This window comes from Castor canadensis, chromosome 10, assembly GCF_047511655.1.
Source record: "Castor canadensis chromosome 10, mCasCan1.hap1v2, whole genome shotgun sequence".
NCBI lineage: Eukaryota > Metazoa > Chordata > Mammalia > Rodentia > Castoridae > Castor > Castor canadensis.
This window is the reverse complement of record NC_133395.1, coordinates 147625026-147637705: the sequence shown is the minus strand read 5'-3', so window position 1 is coordinate 147637705 and position 12680 is coordinate 147625026. Positions and strand designations below refer to the sequence as shown.

Below are 12680 nucleotides of genomic sequence, written 5' to 3'. Positions count from 1 at the left end.
TGAAATTGAAGCAGCAATCAAGAGTCTCCCCAAAAAGAAAAGGCCAGGACCTGATGGATTCTCTGCTGAATTCTATCAGACCTTTAAAGAAGAACTGATACCAACCCTCCTTAAACTGTTCCACGAAATAGAAAGGGAAGGAAAACTGCCAAACACATTTTATGAAGCCAGTATTACACTTATCCCAAAACCAGGCAAAGACACCTCCAAAAAGGAGAACTATAGGCCAATCTCCTTAATGAACATTGACACAAAAATCCTCAACAAAATAATGGCAAACCGAATTCAACAACACATCAAAAAGATCATTCACCACGACCAAGTTGGCTTCATCCCAGGAATGCAGGGGTGGTTCAACATACGAAAATCAATAAACGTAATAAACCACATTAACAGAAGCAAAGACAAAAACCACTTGATCATCTCAATAGATGCAGAAAAAGCCTTTGATAAGATCCAACACCATTTCATGATAAAAGCTCTAAGAAAACTAGGAATAGAAGGAAAGTTCCTCAACATTATAAAAGCTATATATGACAAACCTACAGCCAGCATTATTGTTAATGGAGAAAAACTAAAACCATTCCCTCTAAAATCAGGAACCAGACAAGGATGCCCACTAGCTCCACTCCTATTCAACATAGTACTGGAATTCCTAGCCAGAGCAATTAGGCAAGAAGAAGGAATAAAAGGAATACAAATAGGTAAAGAAACTGTCAAAATGTCCCTATTTGCAGACGACATGATCCTATACCTTAAAGACTCAAAAAACTCTACTCAGAAGCTTCTAGACATCATCAATAGCTACAGCAAGGTAGCAGGATATAAAATCAACATAGAAAAATCATTAGCACTTCTATACACTAACAATGAGCAAACTGAAAAAGAATGTATGAAAACAATTCCATTTACAATAGCCTGAAAAAAAATCAAATACCTAGGTGTAAACCTAACAAAAGATGTGAAAGACCTCTACAAGGAAAACTATACACTTCTGAAAAAAGAGATTGAGGAAGTCTATAGAAAGTGGAGAGATCTCCCATGCTCATGGATTGGTAGAATCAACATAGTAAAAATGTCAATACTCCCTAAAGTAATCTACATGTTTAATGCAATTCCCATCAAAATTCCAATGACATTCATTAAAGAGATCGAAAAATCTACCATGAAATTTATATGGAAACATAAGAGGCCACGAATAGCCAAGGCAATACTCAGTCAAAAGAACAATGCTGGAGGTATCACAATACCTGACTTCAAACTATATTACAAAGCAATAACAATAAAAACAGCATGGTACTGGCACAAAAACAGACATGAAGACCAGTGGAACAGAATAGAGGACCCAGATATGAAGCCACAAAACTATAACCAACTTGTCTTTGACAAAGGCGCTAAAAATATACGATGGAGAAATAGCAGCCTCTTCAGCAAAAACTGCTGGGAAAACTGGTTAGCAGTCTGCAAAAAACTGAAACTAGATCCATGGATATCACCCTATACCAAGATTAACTCAAAATGGATCAAGGATCTTAATATCAGACCCCAAACTCTTAAGTTGATACAAGAAAGAGTAGGAAATACTCTGGAGTTAGTAGGTATAGGTAAGAACTTTCTCAACGAAACCCCAGCAGCACAGCAACTAAGAGATAGCATAGATAAATGGGACCTCATAAAACTAAAAAGCTTCTGTTCATCAAAAGAAGTGGTCTCTAAACTGAAGAGAACACCCACAGAGTGGGAGAAAATATTTGCCAGCTACACATCAGACAAAGGACTGATAACCAGAATATACAGGGAACTTAAAAAACTAAATTCTCCCAAAACTAATGAACCAATAAAGAAATGGGCACGTGAACTAAACAGAACTTTCTCAAAAGAAGAAATTCAAATGGCCAAAAAACACATGAAAAAATGCTCACCATCTCTAGCAATAAAGGAAATGCAAATTAAAACCACACTAAGATTCCACCTCACCCCTGTTAGAATAGCCATCATCAGCAACACCACCACCAACAGGTGTTGGCGAGGATGCGGGGAAAAAGGAACCCTCTTACACTGTTGGTGGGAACATAGACTAGTACAACCACTCTGGAAAAAAATTTGGAGGCTACTTAAAAAGCTGGACATCGATCTACCATTTGATCCAGCAATCCCACTCTTGGGGATATACCCAAAAGACTGTGACACAGGTGACTCCAGAGGCACCTGCACACCCATGTTTATTGCGGCACTATTCACAATAGCCAAGTTATGGAAACAGCCAAGATGCCCCAGCACTGACGAATGGATTAAGAAAATGTGGTATCTATACACAATGGAATTTTATGCAGCCACGAAGAAGAACGAAATGTTGTCATTCGCTGGTAAATGGATGGAATTGGAGAACATCATTCTGAGTGAGGTTAGCCTGGCCCAAAAGACTGAAAATCGTATGTTCTCCCTCATATGCGGACATTAGATCAAGGGGATTGGACTTTGATCACATGGTAAAGCGAGAGCACACAAGGGAGATATGAGGATAGGTAAGACACCTAAAAAACTAGCTAGCATTTGTTGCCCTCAAAGCAGAGAAACTAAAGCAGATACCTTAAAGCAACTGAGGCCAATAGGAAAAGGGGAACAGGTACTAGAGAAAAGGTGAGATCAAAAAGAATTAACCTAGAAGGTAACACCCACGCACAGGAAATCAATGTGAGTCAACTTCCTGTATAGCTATCCTTATCTCAACCAGCAAAAACCCTTGTTCCTTCCTATTATTGCTTATACTCTCTCTACAGCAAAATAGTTTCTGCTGGGTGGCAGGGGATGGGGGGAGAAGGAGGGGGTGGGAGGGAGTAAGGGAGGGGGTGGGGGCAGGGGGAGAAATGACCCAAACATTGTATGCACATATGAATAAAAAAATATATCCCCTAAAGCCTGAAGGGCAACAGGGTGTATTGCTCATTATTAACTCCCTAAAACAAGAGGGACTTTCAGTGGAGTGCTCCAGCCCCTATAACAGTCTTATTTTTGCAGTCCATAAGGGCCTAAATAAATGGAGGCCGGTTTAGGACCTCCAACTCATTAAGGAGGCCGTCATTTCCCTTCATCCAATTGTCCCCAACCCCTATACTCTGTTGGCCCAAATACCCCCAGGAGCTCAACTTTCTCTATGCTAGACCTGAAGGAAGTCTTCTTCTGCATCCCTTTACATCCTGATAGCCAGCTCTTGTTTGCCTTTGAGTGCCCCACCAATCCCTCACAACAGCTGCCTCAGGGCTTCAGAGACAGCCCCCACCTTTTTGGACAAGTCCTAAGCAAAGACTTAATGGACTGGCAACACCCAGGGGTCACCCTTCTCCAGTATGTTGATGATCTACTCTTGTGTGGATCCACTGAGCCTCTTGTTTCCAGAGCAACTGAATCCCTTTCAAACTTTTTGGCCTCTCGAGGCTATAAGGCTTGAGAGAAAAAGCCCAGCTATGCCTTCCTTGAGTTACCTACCTTGGCTTGATCCTGGAGGGGCAAACCCATTCCTTAAGCCCTGGACAGATTAAGCCAATTTTGGGGTATCCCTTGCCCCAGACCTTGCCCCAGCTGTGAGCGTTTTTTGGGGGGTCACTGGATTCTGTCATATTTGGATTCTGGGTTATGCAGACTTAGCGAGGCCCTTATATTGGCTTCTTAAAGAGGCTCAACAAAACTCTCAGTCCTATCATGCATGGGACCTGGAAGGCAAAAAGACTTTCCAGACTCTCAAACAGGTGCTTCAGTCGGCTCTGGCACTGAGCTTGCCTACACAGGACCACTTCCAACTATATGTTTATGGAAAGGGAGGCCTAGCCCTTGGAGTACTCAGCCCCGAGAGCACACCCCATAGCCACTGGGATATCTGAGCAAGGAAACAGACAATGTGGCCAAGGGATGGCCAGGATGCTTAAGAGCCTTGAGGGAGTCTGTCTCTTAATCCCAGAAGCCCAGAAACTAATTCTTGGCCAGCCCCTGACCATATACACTCCTCAGAATCTGGAAGGACTCCTAACCTCAAAACGGGGACTATGGCTGTCAGATAACAGACTGCTCAAATACCAGGCTCAGCTCTTAGACTGTCCAGATGTAAGGCTCCGAGTGTGTTCAGCTTTAAACCCGGCATCCCTTCTCCCCACAGAGGGACCAATCACACACTCATGTGAGGAGACACTAGCTGAATGCTACTCGGCTAGGCCTGACCTCCTTGATCAGCCGCTTCCAGATCCAGACCTCACCCTCTTCATCAGTCCAAGAGGGAGTTAGATGGACCGGGCAGCTGTGGTGTCTCTCACTCAGACCCTATGGGCTGAGCCCCTGCCTCCCTCCACCAGTGCTCAATTGGCTGAGTTGATAGCTCTCACCAAGGCATTACAACTATCCCAGGGAAAACGTGCCAATATCTATACAGACTCTAAGTATTACCTTCCTGGTCCTCCATCCCCATGCAGCTCTTTGGAAAGAACGAAGATTACTAACTACAACAGGATCTCCCATTAAACACTCTCAAGCAATCCTAGACCTCCTAGAGGCAGCCCTACTCACAAACCAGGTGGCATTGATTCATTGCCCTGGGCACCAATGATCTAGGGACGAAATAACAAAAGGAAACGATAGAGCTGACATGGCAGCAAAAAGAGGCTGCCCAAAAACCTTATGTTCAAGCCCCCCTTCTATGGGAACAATCCTTTCTACCCTCCAATCATCCTTAGTACTTGCCCACTGAACTCCAACAGACCTCTGACCGGAGGTATCGCCTTGACCACAGGGGATGGTGGATAACTCCCAAGGACAAGCTATTTCTTCCACAAAGTAGCCAATGGAAGGTCCTTAAAACCTTACACAAATCCTATTACTTAGGGATACATAAGACTCTCTTGCTGGTTAGTTAATTATTTGAGGGGACAAAACTCAAAGATACCCTCCAAGATATTATCAGGGGGTATGAAATTTGCCAGCACAATAATCCCTGTAACTCTGCCCTGCCTGACCCTGGGACACAGAGATGAGGCACATATCCTGGGGAAGGCTGGTAATTTGATTTCACCCATCTGCCAGGAGGCCCAGCCTCTAGGTTACTCCTGGTCTTGTTAGATACATTTTCTGGATGGGTAGAAGCATTCCCCTGTTCCTCTAAAAAGGCCTGGGAGGTAATTAAGGTCTTAATTAATGAGATTATTCCTAGATTTGGACATCCCCCAGACTCTCCAGAGTGACAGTGGGCTGGCCTTCTGAGCCAAAGTCACCCAGCGGAATCTAAGTCTTTGGGAATCAATACCACCTCCACTGTGCCTGGAGACCCCAATCCTCTGGTAAGGTAGAACGGGCCAATGGAATGCCTGAGAGACATTTGTTTAAGTTGGCTCAAGAAACTCACCTCCCCTGGTCAAGGCTGTTACAGCTAGTCCTGACCCGACGCAGAAATACCCCAAACTCACTGGGCCTGACTCCATTTGAGGTACTACATGGGAGGCCATTTTTTCGAAATGATCTTCTCTTAGACACCAAGACTGCCAATTTGGTGTCCCACACCACCCATCTAGCCAAATTTCAACAGATTCTTTCTGAGCTGGGATGAGATGAGCCAGGCTAGACTCTTCCCCACCATTTTGCTCAGGTGATATGGTCTTAGTTAAACTTCCTCATGCCTCTCGTGGCCTCTCTGAAGTTCCTTGGAAGGGGCCATACCCGGTCCTGTTTTCTACCCCCACAGGAATTAAGGTTGCTGGACTGGATTCCTGGATTCCCATCTCCTGAGCCAAACGCTGGACACTGGAGCCTGATGAGCCTGCCCCAAAACCACACTCAGCTCCACTAGCCTACTCCTGTGAACAGTGGAAGACCTCAAACACCCCTTCAAAAGAACCACACCAGACACCTAACTTATGCTCCCTCTCTCCCTCTTTTTATGCGTTGTTTACATTCTTGTTCCCCTTATCTTGAGTGTTGGTTTGGGGCGACCTCTCCCCCTCAGTGGACATGGCCTTAGCAATTGGCCTTAAGTGGCGGGTACCTTATCCTGTGTGCCCTGTTCCTTGTGCGCCACTTATTCTGCCCTGTAACAATGGATTCCTACTCCCCTTGTAGATGCAAAGTATATCGTGCCCCCCCACCCCCTTGGGACAATCAACGTGATTTATGTGTCAAACGAGGACCCACTTTCTGCTTCCACAAGGGACAAACCTACATAATGGGGCCAGGTTGCGACCTGTTATCCAGCCATACCTTCTAGAGATCCAGTTCAGCCCTTTTCCCTCTTCCTCTATGTATAATGACCACCCCTTCTCCTGTAGTTACAGCCATACCTTTTGATAACCCAGTTCCAGCCCCTGTAGACCCACCACTGCCAGTGTCCCTGCACCTCTGCCTATTCCCATATGCCACAAAGATGTTATAAAACAGTCAGAGTCCTTTCCTGTTATACAAACAGGAGAAAATATTCAATTGGAAATTTAACAGCTAATAGCTATTGGGGTTATGCAGATCGAGTTTGCCCTATGGTGACAGGCCCTGTCTGCTGGGTGTCTAACCCAAATGACTGGCTTGAAAGCCTCCCTCAACCCAATAGGAATTATGACTTAGACCCCTGGATATACAGACTACTTAATTCCACCCATCATCTCCTAAACTATACAAATCCCTCTTTAGCCAAGAACTGCTGGCTGTGCCTCTCCCCAAGTCTCTCACAGGTATTGGCAGCCCCCATGGACTCACTTGGGACTTTGCCAGGTAACATATTGGGCCTTCCCCTGACAAGACCCGATATTGCCAGGGTAAAACTGACCCACTCAGTTCCCCAATGCCTCCAAAGCCTACCTGGGTCGAGGCCACTGGGGAAAATTCCCAAAGAGCTTTATGTTAAAATAACGCTGACAACTGATCTAACATTTTGTCCTCAGTGTTCACCCTTTCCTGGAACATATTTTGTTTGTGGAACCGCAGCCTATGCTTGCCTGCCTCCCGACTGGAAGGGATTCTATACTCTAGCCCTTCAAACCCCACAAATCAGTATTAACCCTAACAACCCATCTCTCCCTATTCCTCTAGTGGTCTATACTCGATCAAAGAGGGCCATTCAAATCATTCCCCTACTAGTGGCCATGGGGATCACCACTGGAATAGGTGCTGCAGTGGGGGCATTGCCTCATCAGTCCATACTCATAAAAAATTATCAAAAGAACTTTCTGATGACATAGAGAGCGTTACACTATCCTTGGTGGCTTTACAAGACCAAGTGGATCCACTTGCATCAGTAGTGCTCCAAGTCAGGCGTGCACTCGACCTATGAACTGCTGAAAAGGGTGGAACATGTCTCTTCCTAGATGAAGAGTGTTGCTTTTATACTAACAAATCTGGGTGGTCAGAGACATGGCCTGACAATTACGAGAACGCATTATAAAAAGGAGACAGGAATTAGCCAACTCATGGTCCTTCTGGGACAGCACGTGGAGCTGGGCTCCCTGAGTATTACTGCTAGCTGATCCCCTCTTTGTGAGGAAGCAACCCTGTCAGAAAACTGCCCTCACTCAAAGAAAGAAGAGGGCCATGAGTGTCACAGATGGCCAGCAGATGATGACCTTGGCTAGTGAGTGTCCATTCAAGTGGGCACAGAAGAAGCCTACGGCTGGCTGACCGTTGCTTCTCTGCAGGAGTGTGAGGGGCTGCGCTCCTCCATAGTCCTGTAGAGCACGCCAGCTTCCCCTGACTGCAGTCTTCATGTCACTTTCCTGACCCCAAGAACTCCGCTCCCCTTCCTAGTTTTCTGGCTGACAATCTGGGGCTTAGCTTCTCTGCTCTGCTGCACATGTCCGGTGAATCTGTGTGCCTCCAGGTCCACGTGGCAGGTGGGTCATGAGACAAAGACAATAGGGACTGTCCCCCAGGTCTGAAGAAGGGTACCAGCCCATTCTTGCCAGTGCTACCACCTTGGATTGGGGGATGAAAGTGGGAGTTGGGTAGAGAATGAGAAAAAGAGAAAATAAACCATTTTCCTCCACCTTCCTGACACATGGGGTACTCTTTCTTGCTCTTGGGAACAGAAATAGGCAGCTTCCATTGGAGCCCTTTCTGTGTACACTGGGGTGAAGTCCCAGGTTTCAGGCTGTCTTTGAGTTCAGGCCAGGTGACATCCAGGAAAAGAAAGGGGACACTCATCACTGATTTCCTCCCCCAACCTGCCTGCTTCTCTCTTCCACTCTGCATTCTCAGACGGCTGCCATGCTGCTGCCGTCCAGTTCAGTCACACCCCAAGAGGGACAGACAAGGTTTTGCTGCCCTCTCCACCTTGATAGAACCCGATATCGAGCCTGTTCTGAAAATCAAGGGATGGTCTGCTTTTGGATCCAAAGAGGCATGGAAGAATTGCCTTAGTAACAAACCAAGAAGGGCTCCTGTGGTTCACAGGGAGCAAAACACCTGCTAACAACATGGGCAGGGAAAATCTCCATGGCTGAGATGGAAGAGACTTCTGGGAGACATTGTTACAAGGAAAAAGTGGTGAAACTGGACACTGTCGTGTCCAATTACGCTGTCTTTGCTGGTGAGGTACTGAGAAGGCACTGTGTCACTCAGGTGAGGTTCCAAGCAGGCAGGCACAACTGAACTGGATCCAAAGAAACATCAGGTAGACTTCAAAAGGGGAAAGTCTATTTCAAAGGAAGATGACAGCATAATTTCAAAATGTCAGGGTTATAAAAAGGCAAAAGCAAGTCTGTAAAAGTGTTCCAGACTTAAGGAAACTGAAGAGACAGCAAAATGCAGATCTGATCACAGACTGGTGTGAAGAGGAAAAAATGCTAGACAATGTACATTTGGTCCGTTGACCAAATTAGAATATTAGGAGTAGAATAAGTATAGGATCAATTTTAAATTACTAAGTTTGTTTGCTAGCTGTGGCTTTTTTTTTTTTTTTTTTTTTTTTTGGTGCTAGGGATGAAAGCCAGGGCCTCACACATGCTAAGCAAGCTCTCTAGTACCGAGCTCAGCTCAGTCCCACGTGGAACCTCTTAGTTTACAGGAATAAACCTTACTTGTTTATCAGTGGGCAGTTAGGATGACACAAAGAGACTGCCAGAGATGTGAACTGACATAGAAGACACCAGCTGTGTCTCCTCTGTGACCACTGTTCCAGAACCCTCTGACCACGCCCCTCTGCTGAGCTGGTCAGCCCAGGATTTTCTCAGACCCCATGGGGGCAAGTGCCAAGAACCAGTCTGAGGACAAATGCCTCAGGCTCTTCACCCCTGGGAGGACAACTCTTAGGCATGCTCTACCTGTGTCCCCTTTCCCAATGGGAGGACCCTGGGGTCACAGTGGAACTGATTTCCTCCCTGGCTCAACCTCTTCTTCCCAACTGGTGTCTCCTGGAAGCACCTCCCTCACAACCATGTGCACTTAACCCATGATTCAGGGTCAGCTTCCAGAGGACCCCAAACTAAGGCAGACGGTGACTCCTGTGCCTTGGAAATGTGGTTGGGAAATGAAGCCATGTGGCATGAGGGGAGGTCAAGATCTGATGGTGTGGAACCAGGAGTTTGTCCCTTAGGTGCTGATTGGTCACCCAGGGCTTCAGGACACCAAGAGGGTGTGCGGCTCCTCCCTTTCTAGGGACAGGATGGGTGTTGCCTTTCTGACGCCCACTGAGGAACCAGTCCACAGGCCCCTGCTCGCTCAACATTGTGAGGCCAGGGTGACAGTGCAGGACAACACTCATGGTCACTGAGTCTCTTGGTTTGTGTTGCAGAGGGCCAAGATGGAAGGCAAAGAAAACCAGAAGACAGTCCTGGCACGGGAAGCAGTGCAGCCGAGGTGCGGTGCCTCCCACAGGAGGGCTTTCGAAGGCATTGCTTTGCGTGCTTTGCCTTGGTGGCAGGGAAGCTGAGCTGTACTCTGCAAGTATCTCTCAGCTCAAGCACTCTGATGTAACCACTCCCTCCACTCCGCACTAAGCACGCTTAGCTTTATTGTCTGCTTGCTTGGTAGCCCATCTCCATTCTTTTTGTAGTCAACAGGCCCAGGGTGAAATGGAGTTGGCCGGACAGTGACCACCAAAGCTTTGCTCTTTCTCAACTTCTACACCATCTCCCCGAGTTTTCCAGTGGGAGGAGCCTTGGGTTACAGTGGCTTCCTTCCTCTCTGGGCTCAGTGGGAGAAGTTTCAAAGAGAAAAGTGAAAGAACAGTACAGCAGATACCAGCTGTTCTGCACCTAGCTTCAGTAACAGCAGAGCCGTCGCACGTCTGCTCTCCTCCGCGCCTCACACGTGCGTCCAGCGCGCTCACACTGTCCTTTCGAAATCCTACTAACTGGCCACAGACACGACTCTTCATTCTAAATACCCAGCATGCCTCTTCTGAAAAAAAAGATGTTCCACGCTAATCACAAACCATTATTATACCAAGAAAAATCACATTGGCTCTATAATATAAGATTAGAACCTGTCTGTGTCCCCACCTCCCCAGCTGCCCACAAAGCATTCAAAGTCAAACCAGGATCCAATAAGAGCTCAGACACTACATTTGGTTGTTTCATCTCTTTGGTGTCCATTTTTAGATACCTTCTATCTTGGCTTACTTTTTTAAGAGCCTAGACTAGTTTTCTCTCTGAACGCCCCACACTCTAAACTTAATTGATTTCTTCCCTCATAAGGATGTTTGCTTTGCTCCTCTCTTCTTCCCCTAAGCTGGAATTGGGGAGATTTGAGTAGACACACGCTGGTCATTTTGGTGTTGGGGAGGAGGCGTCACACTGTGCCATACAGGAAGCAAATGCCAGACAATCATCCCATGGGTAATTATTTGGTTACAATGGTGACCATCCATTGCAATAGTATGTTTTTCTTTATTGCACTTGGTTTGGGGTTTGTTGGATAATTTTTGGTGCTGTGTAATATCCTGTTCTTCAGAACTGTTTGATCAATTCTTTTAGCATTCATTAGTGGTTATGCTTGAACCAATGCTTGCATCAGGGTTGCCACCATGATGACCTTATCTTTGCATCATTCCTGCCTCTTTTCTTTTGTTTCAGTCAATCACAGTCACTTTTATTCTCGATACTTAAGCTACTCTAAATTTGGTCAGCGATCACCTCATTAGCTGAGTTTCCCCATTATTTGTATGACTCCCTCAGATCTCTGACCACTCACTTGCTTTCTGGAACAAGCTACCTACCCCAAGCTCGATTTGCAGTTTCTGTGCTCCAGACTGAATTTGGCTCTTTTCCTAAGGAGTTCAGCTACATTCTAAACAGCCAGGCTGCCCTCACCCAGTCATACAGCAGCGACTGGCTGTGCAGTCACTTCCTGCACGGCTGCAAATGAACACACCTCTGTGTGCCTCTGGGGCCTAATGAAGCCAATTACTTAAAGGGATTCAGGAAAAGTAGGTTGAATGAATGAAATCCAACAGACATCAAGCAGGGCAGTGGTTCTCAGCCCTGGCTACATTTTAGAATCACCTGAAGACCTTTTAAACTGTATTGATGGCCAAGATCCATATCCAAATATTATAATTTAATTTGTCTGCAGGCTTAGCCTGCCTGCTGAGCTCCCCTGTAATCCTGGAGAGACACTTCAGCCTCCCAGTTAAAAAGATATACTTTTTGGCCAGATTCTGTGCCTAGGTTTGAATCTCAAATTCAACATTTACCCTCTGTGTGACTTCTTTAGGTGGTTTCGGTTTCTGTACCTATAAAATAAGGGTTATGGTAGTATCTAGTTTACAGACTGTTGTGAAAATCAGAGATGACGCTTGGAACAGCGTCTGGTGCAGAGTCAGCACAGCTGCCTATTTTATGCTGCACTTGTTAGGGAGAGAACTCATGAAGTACTTCCCAGTGCAATTTCTCCTTCTGATAATTCAGGTTTTGAGTTCTGTGGACACATTAGAGCTACCACTAAGACTGGGCCACAGGCTGGGCTAGAGGACCAGAGGGAGCATTAGAGGAAGTTCTAGCTGGACAGACAGGAATGCGGGGAGGCTCTCCCAGCCCCGGGCAAGGAGGGAAAGACATGGAGGGGATGAGACTAAGGTGAAAATGTTGCCGGGGTTCCCAAGAAGTCAGCCAAGGTCAATGGTAGAAATGCTCTGCATTGGAAGCAGAGGGGTCTTACTATGACTCCTGCCCAGAGCCTGGGCCCACCTGGGCAGCCAGGGTGGGGCTGGACGGAGGCTCCGCAGGCTCCCGTGTAAGGCTGGAGGGGCAGCTGCAGACTGCACACGAGCGTGTGCGCTGCTGTAGTCGGGGGCAGGTCCTGCACAGAGAGCTGGGAGAAAGAGCAGAACCGGTCTGGGAGGATGATGCGTTGAGCCTCCAAGAGCCAGCAGCGGGAGAGACAGCCAAAGTGGGAGCCTGTGGGGGACACCCGAGTCCTGTGAAACGTGGTACTGAGTCCACCGCCAGGTGCTACAGTCCAAGTCCAGGTGGTCCCCTGGAAGGCAGGATTTCTATGTGCCAAGTGTGGGCACAGGCCACCAAGTTGTCATTTCATGGATTTTCTCATAGCAGGGACTAAGTTCCTGCCACTAGGTGTCATCTGTCACCATCTTCTCTCTAATCCTGACTGACTTGAGCCATTTCTGCCTCCTCCACTGCCTCCCACACTCCCTACGGGCTGTTCAGCTAATTCCCCGCGGTAGTGTCAAACCCCAAAGCCGCCAATGTGGGAGAAGAGCT

The 12680-nt window shown here is 46.8% G+C and overlaps 1 protein-coding gene and 1 long non-coding RNA gene across 4 annotated transcripts in view; one reads left to right on the top strand and one right to left on the bottom strand.

Moving 5' to 3' along the window:
• Positions 1–12680, bottom strand: part of Kbtbd12 (kelch repeat and BTB domain containing 12) — a 62996-nt gene that overhangs the window by 15745 nt on the left and 34571 nt on the right. The gene's annotated exons all lie outside the window — the stretch shown is intronic.
• The window catches only part of LOC141411555 (uncharacterized), a 43949-nt gene that overhangs the window by 12841 nt on the left and 18428 nt on the right, over positions 1–12680 (top strand). The window contains exon 2 of the long non-coding RNA XR_012436406.1: positions 9752–9816. This is a non-coding gene — a long non-coding RNA (uncharacterized lncRNA). The remainder of the gene's footprint in view (positions 1–9751; positions 9817–12680) is intronic.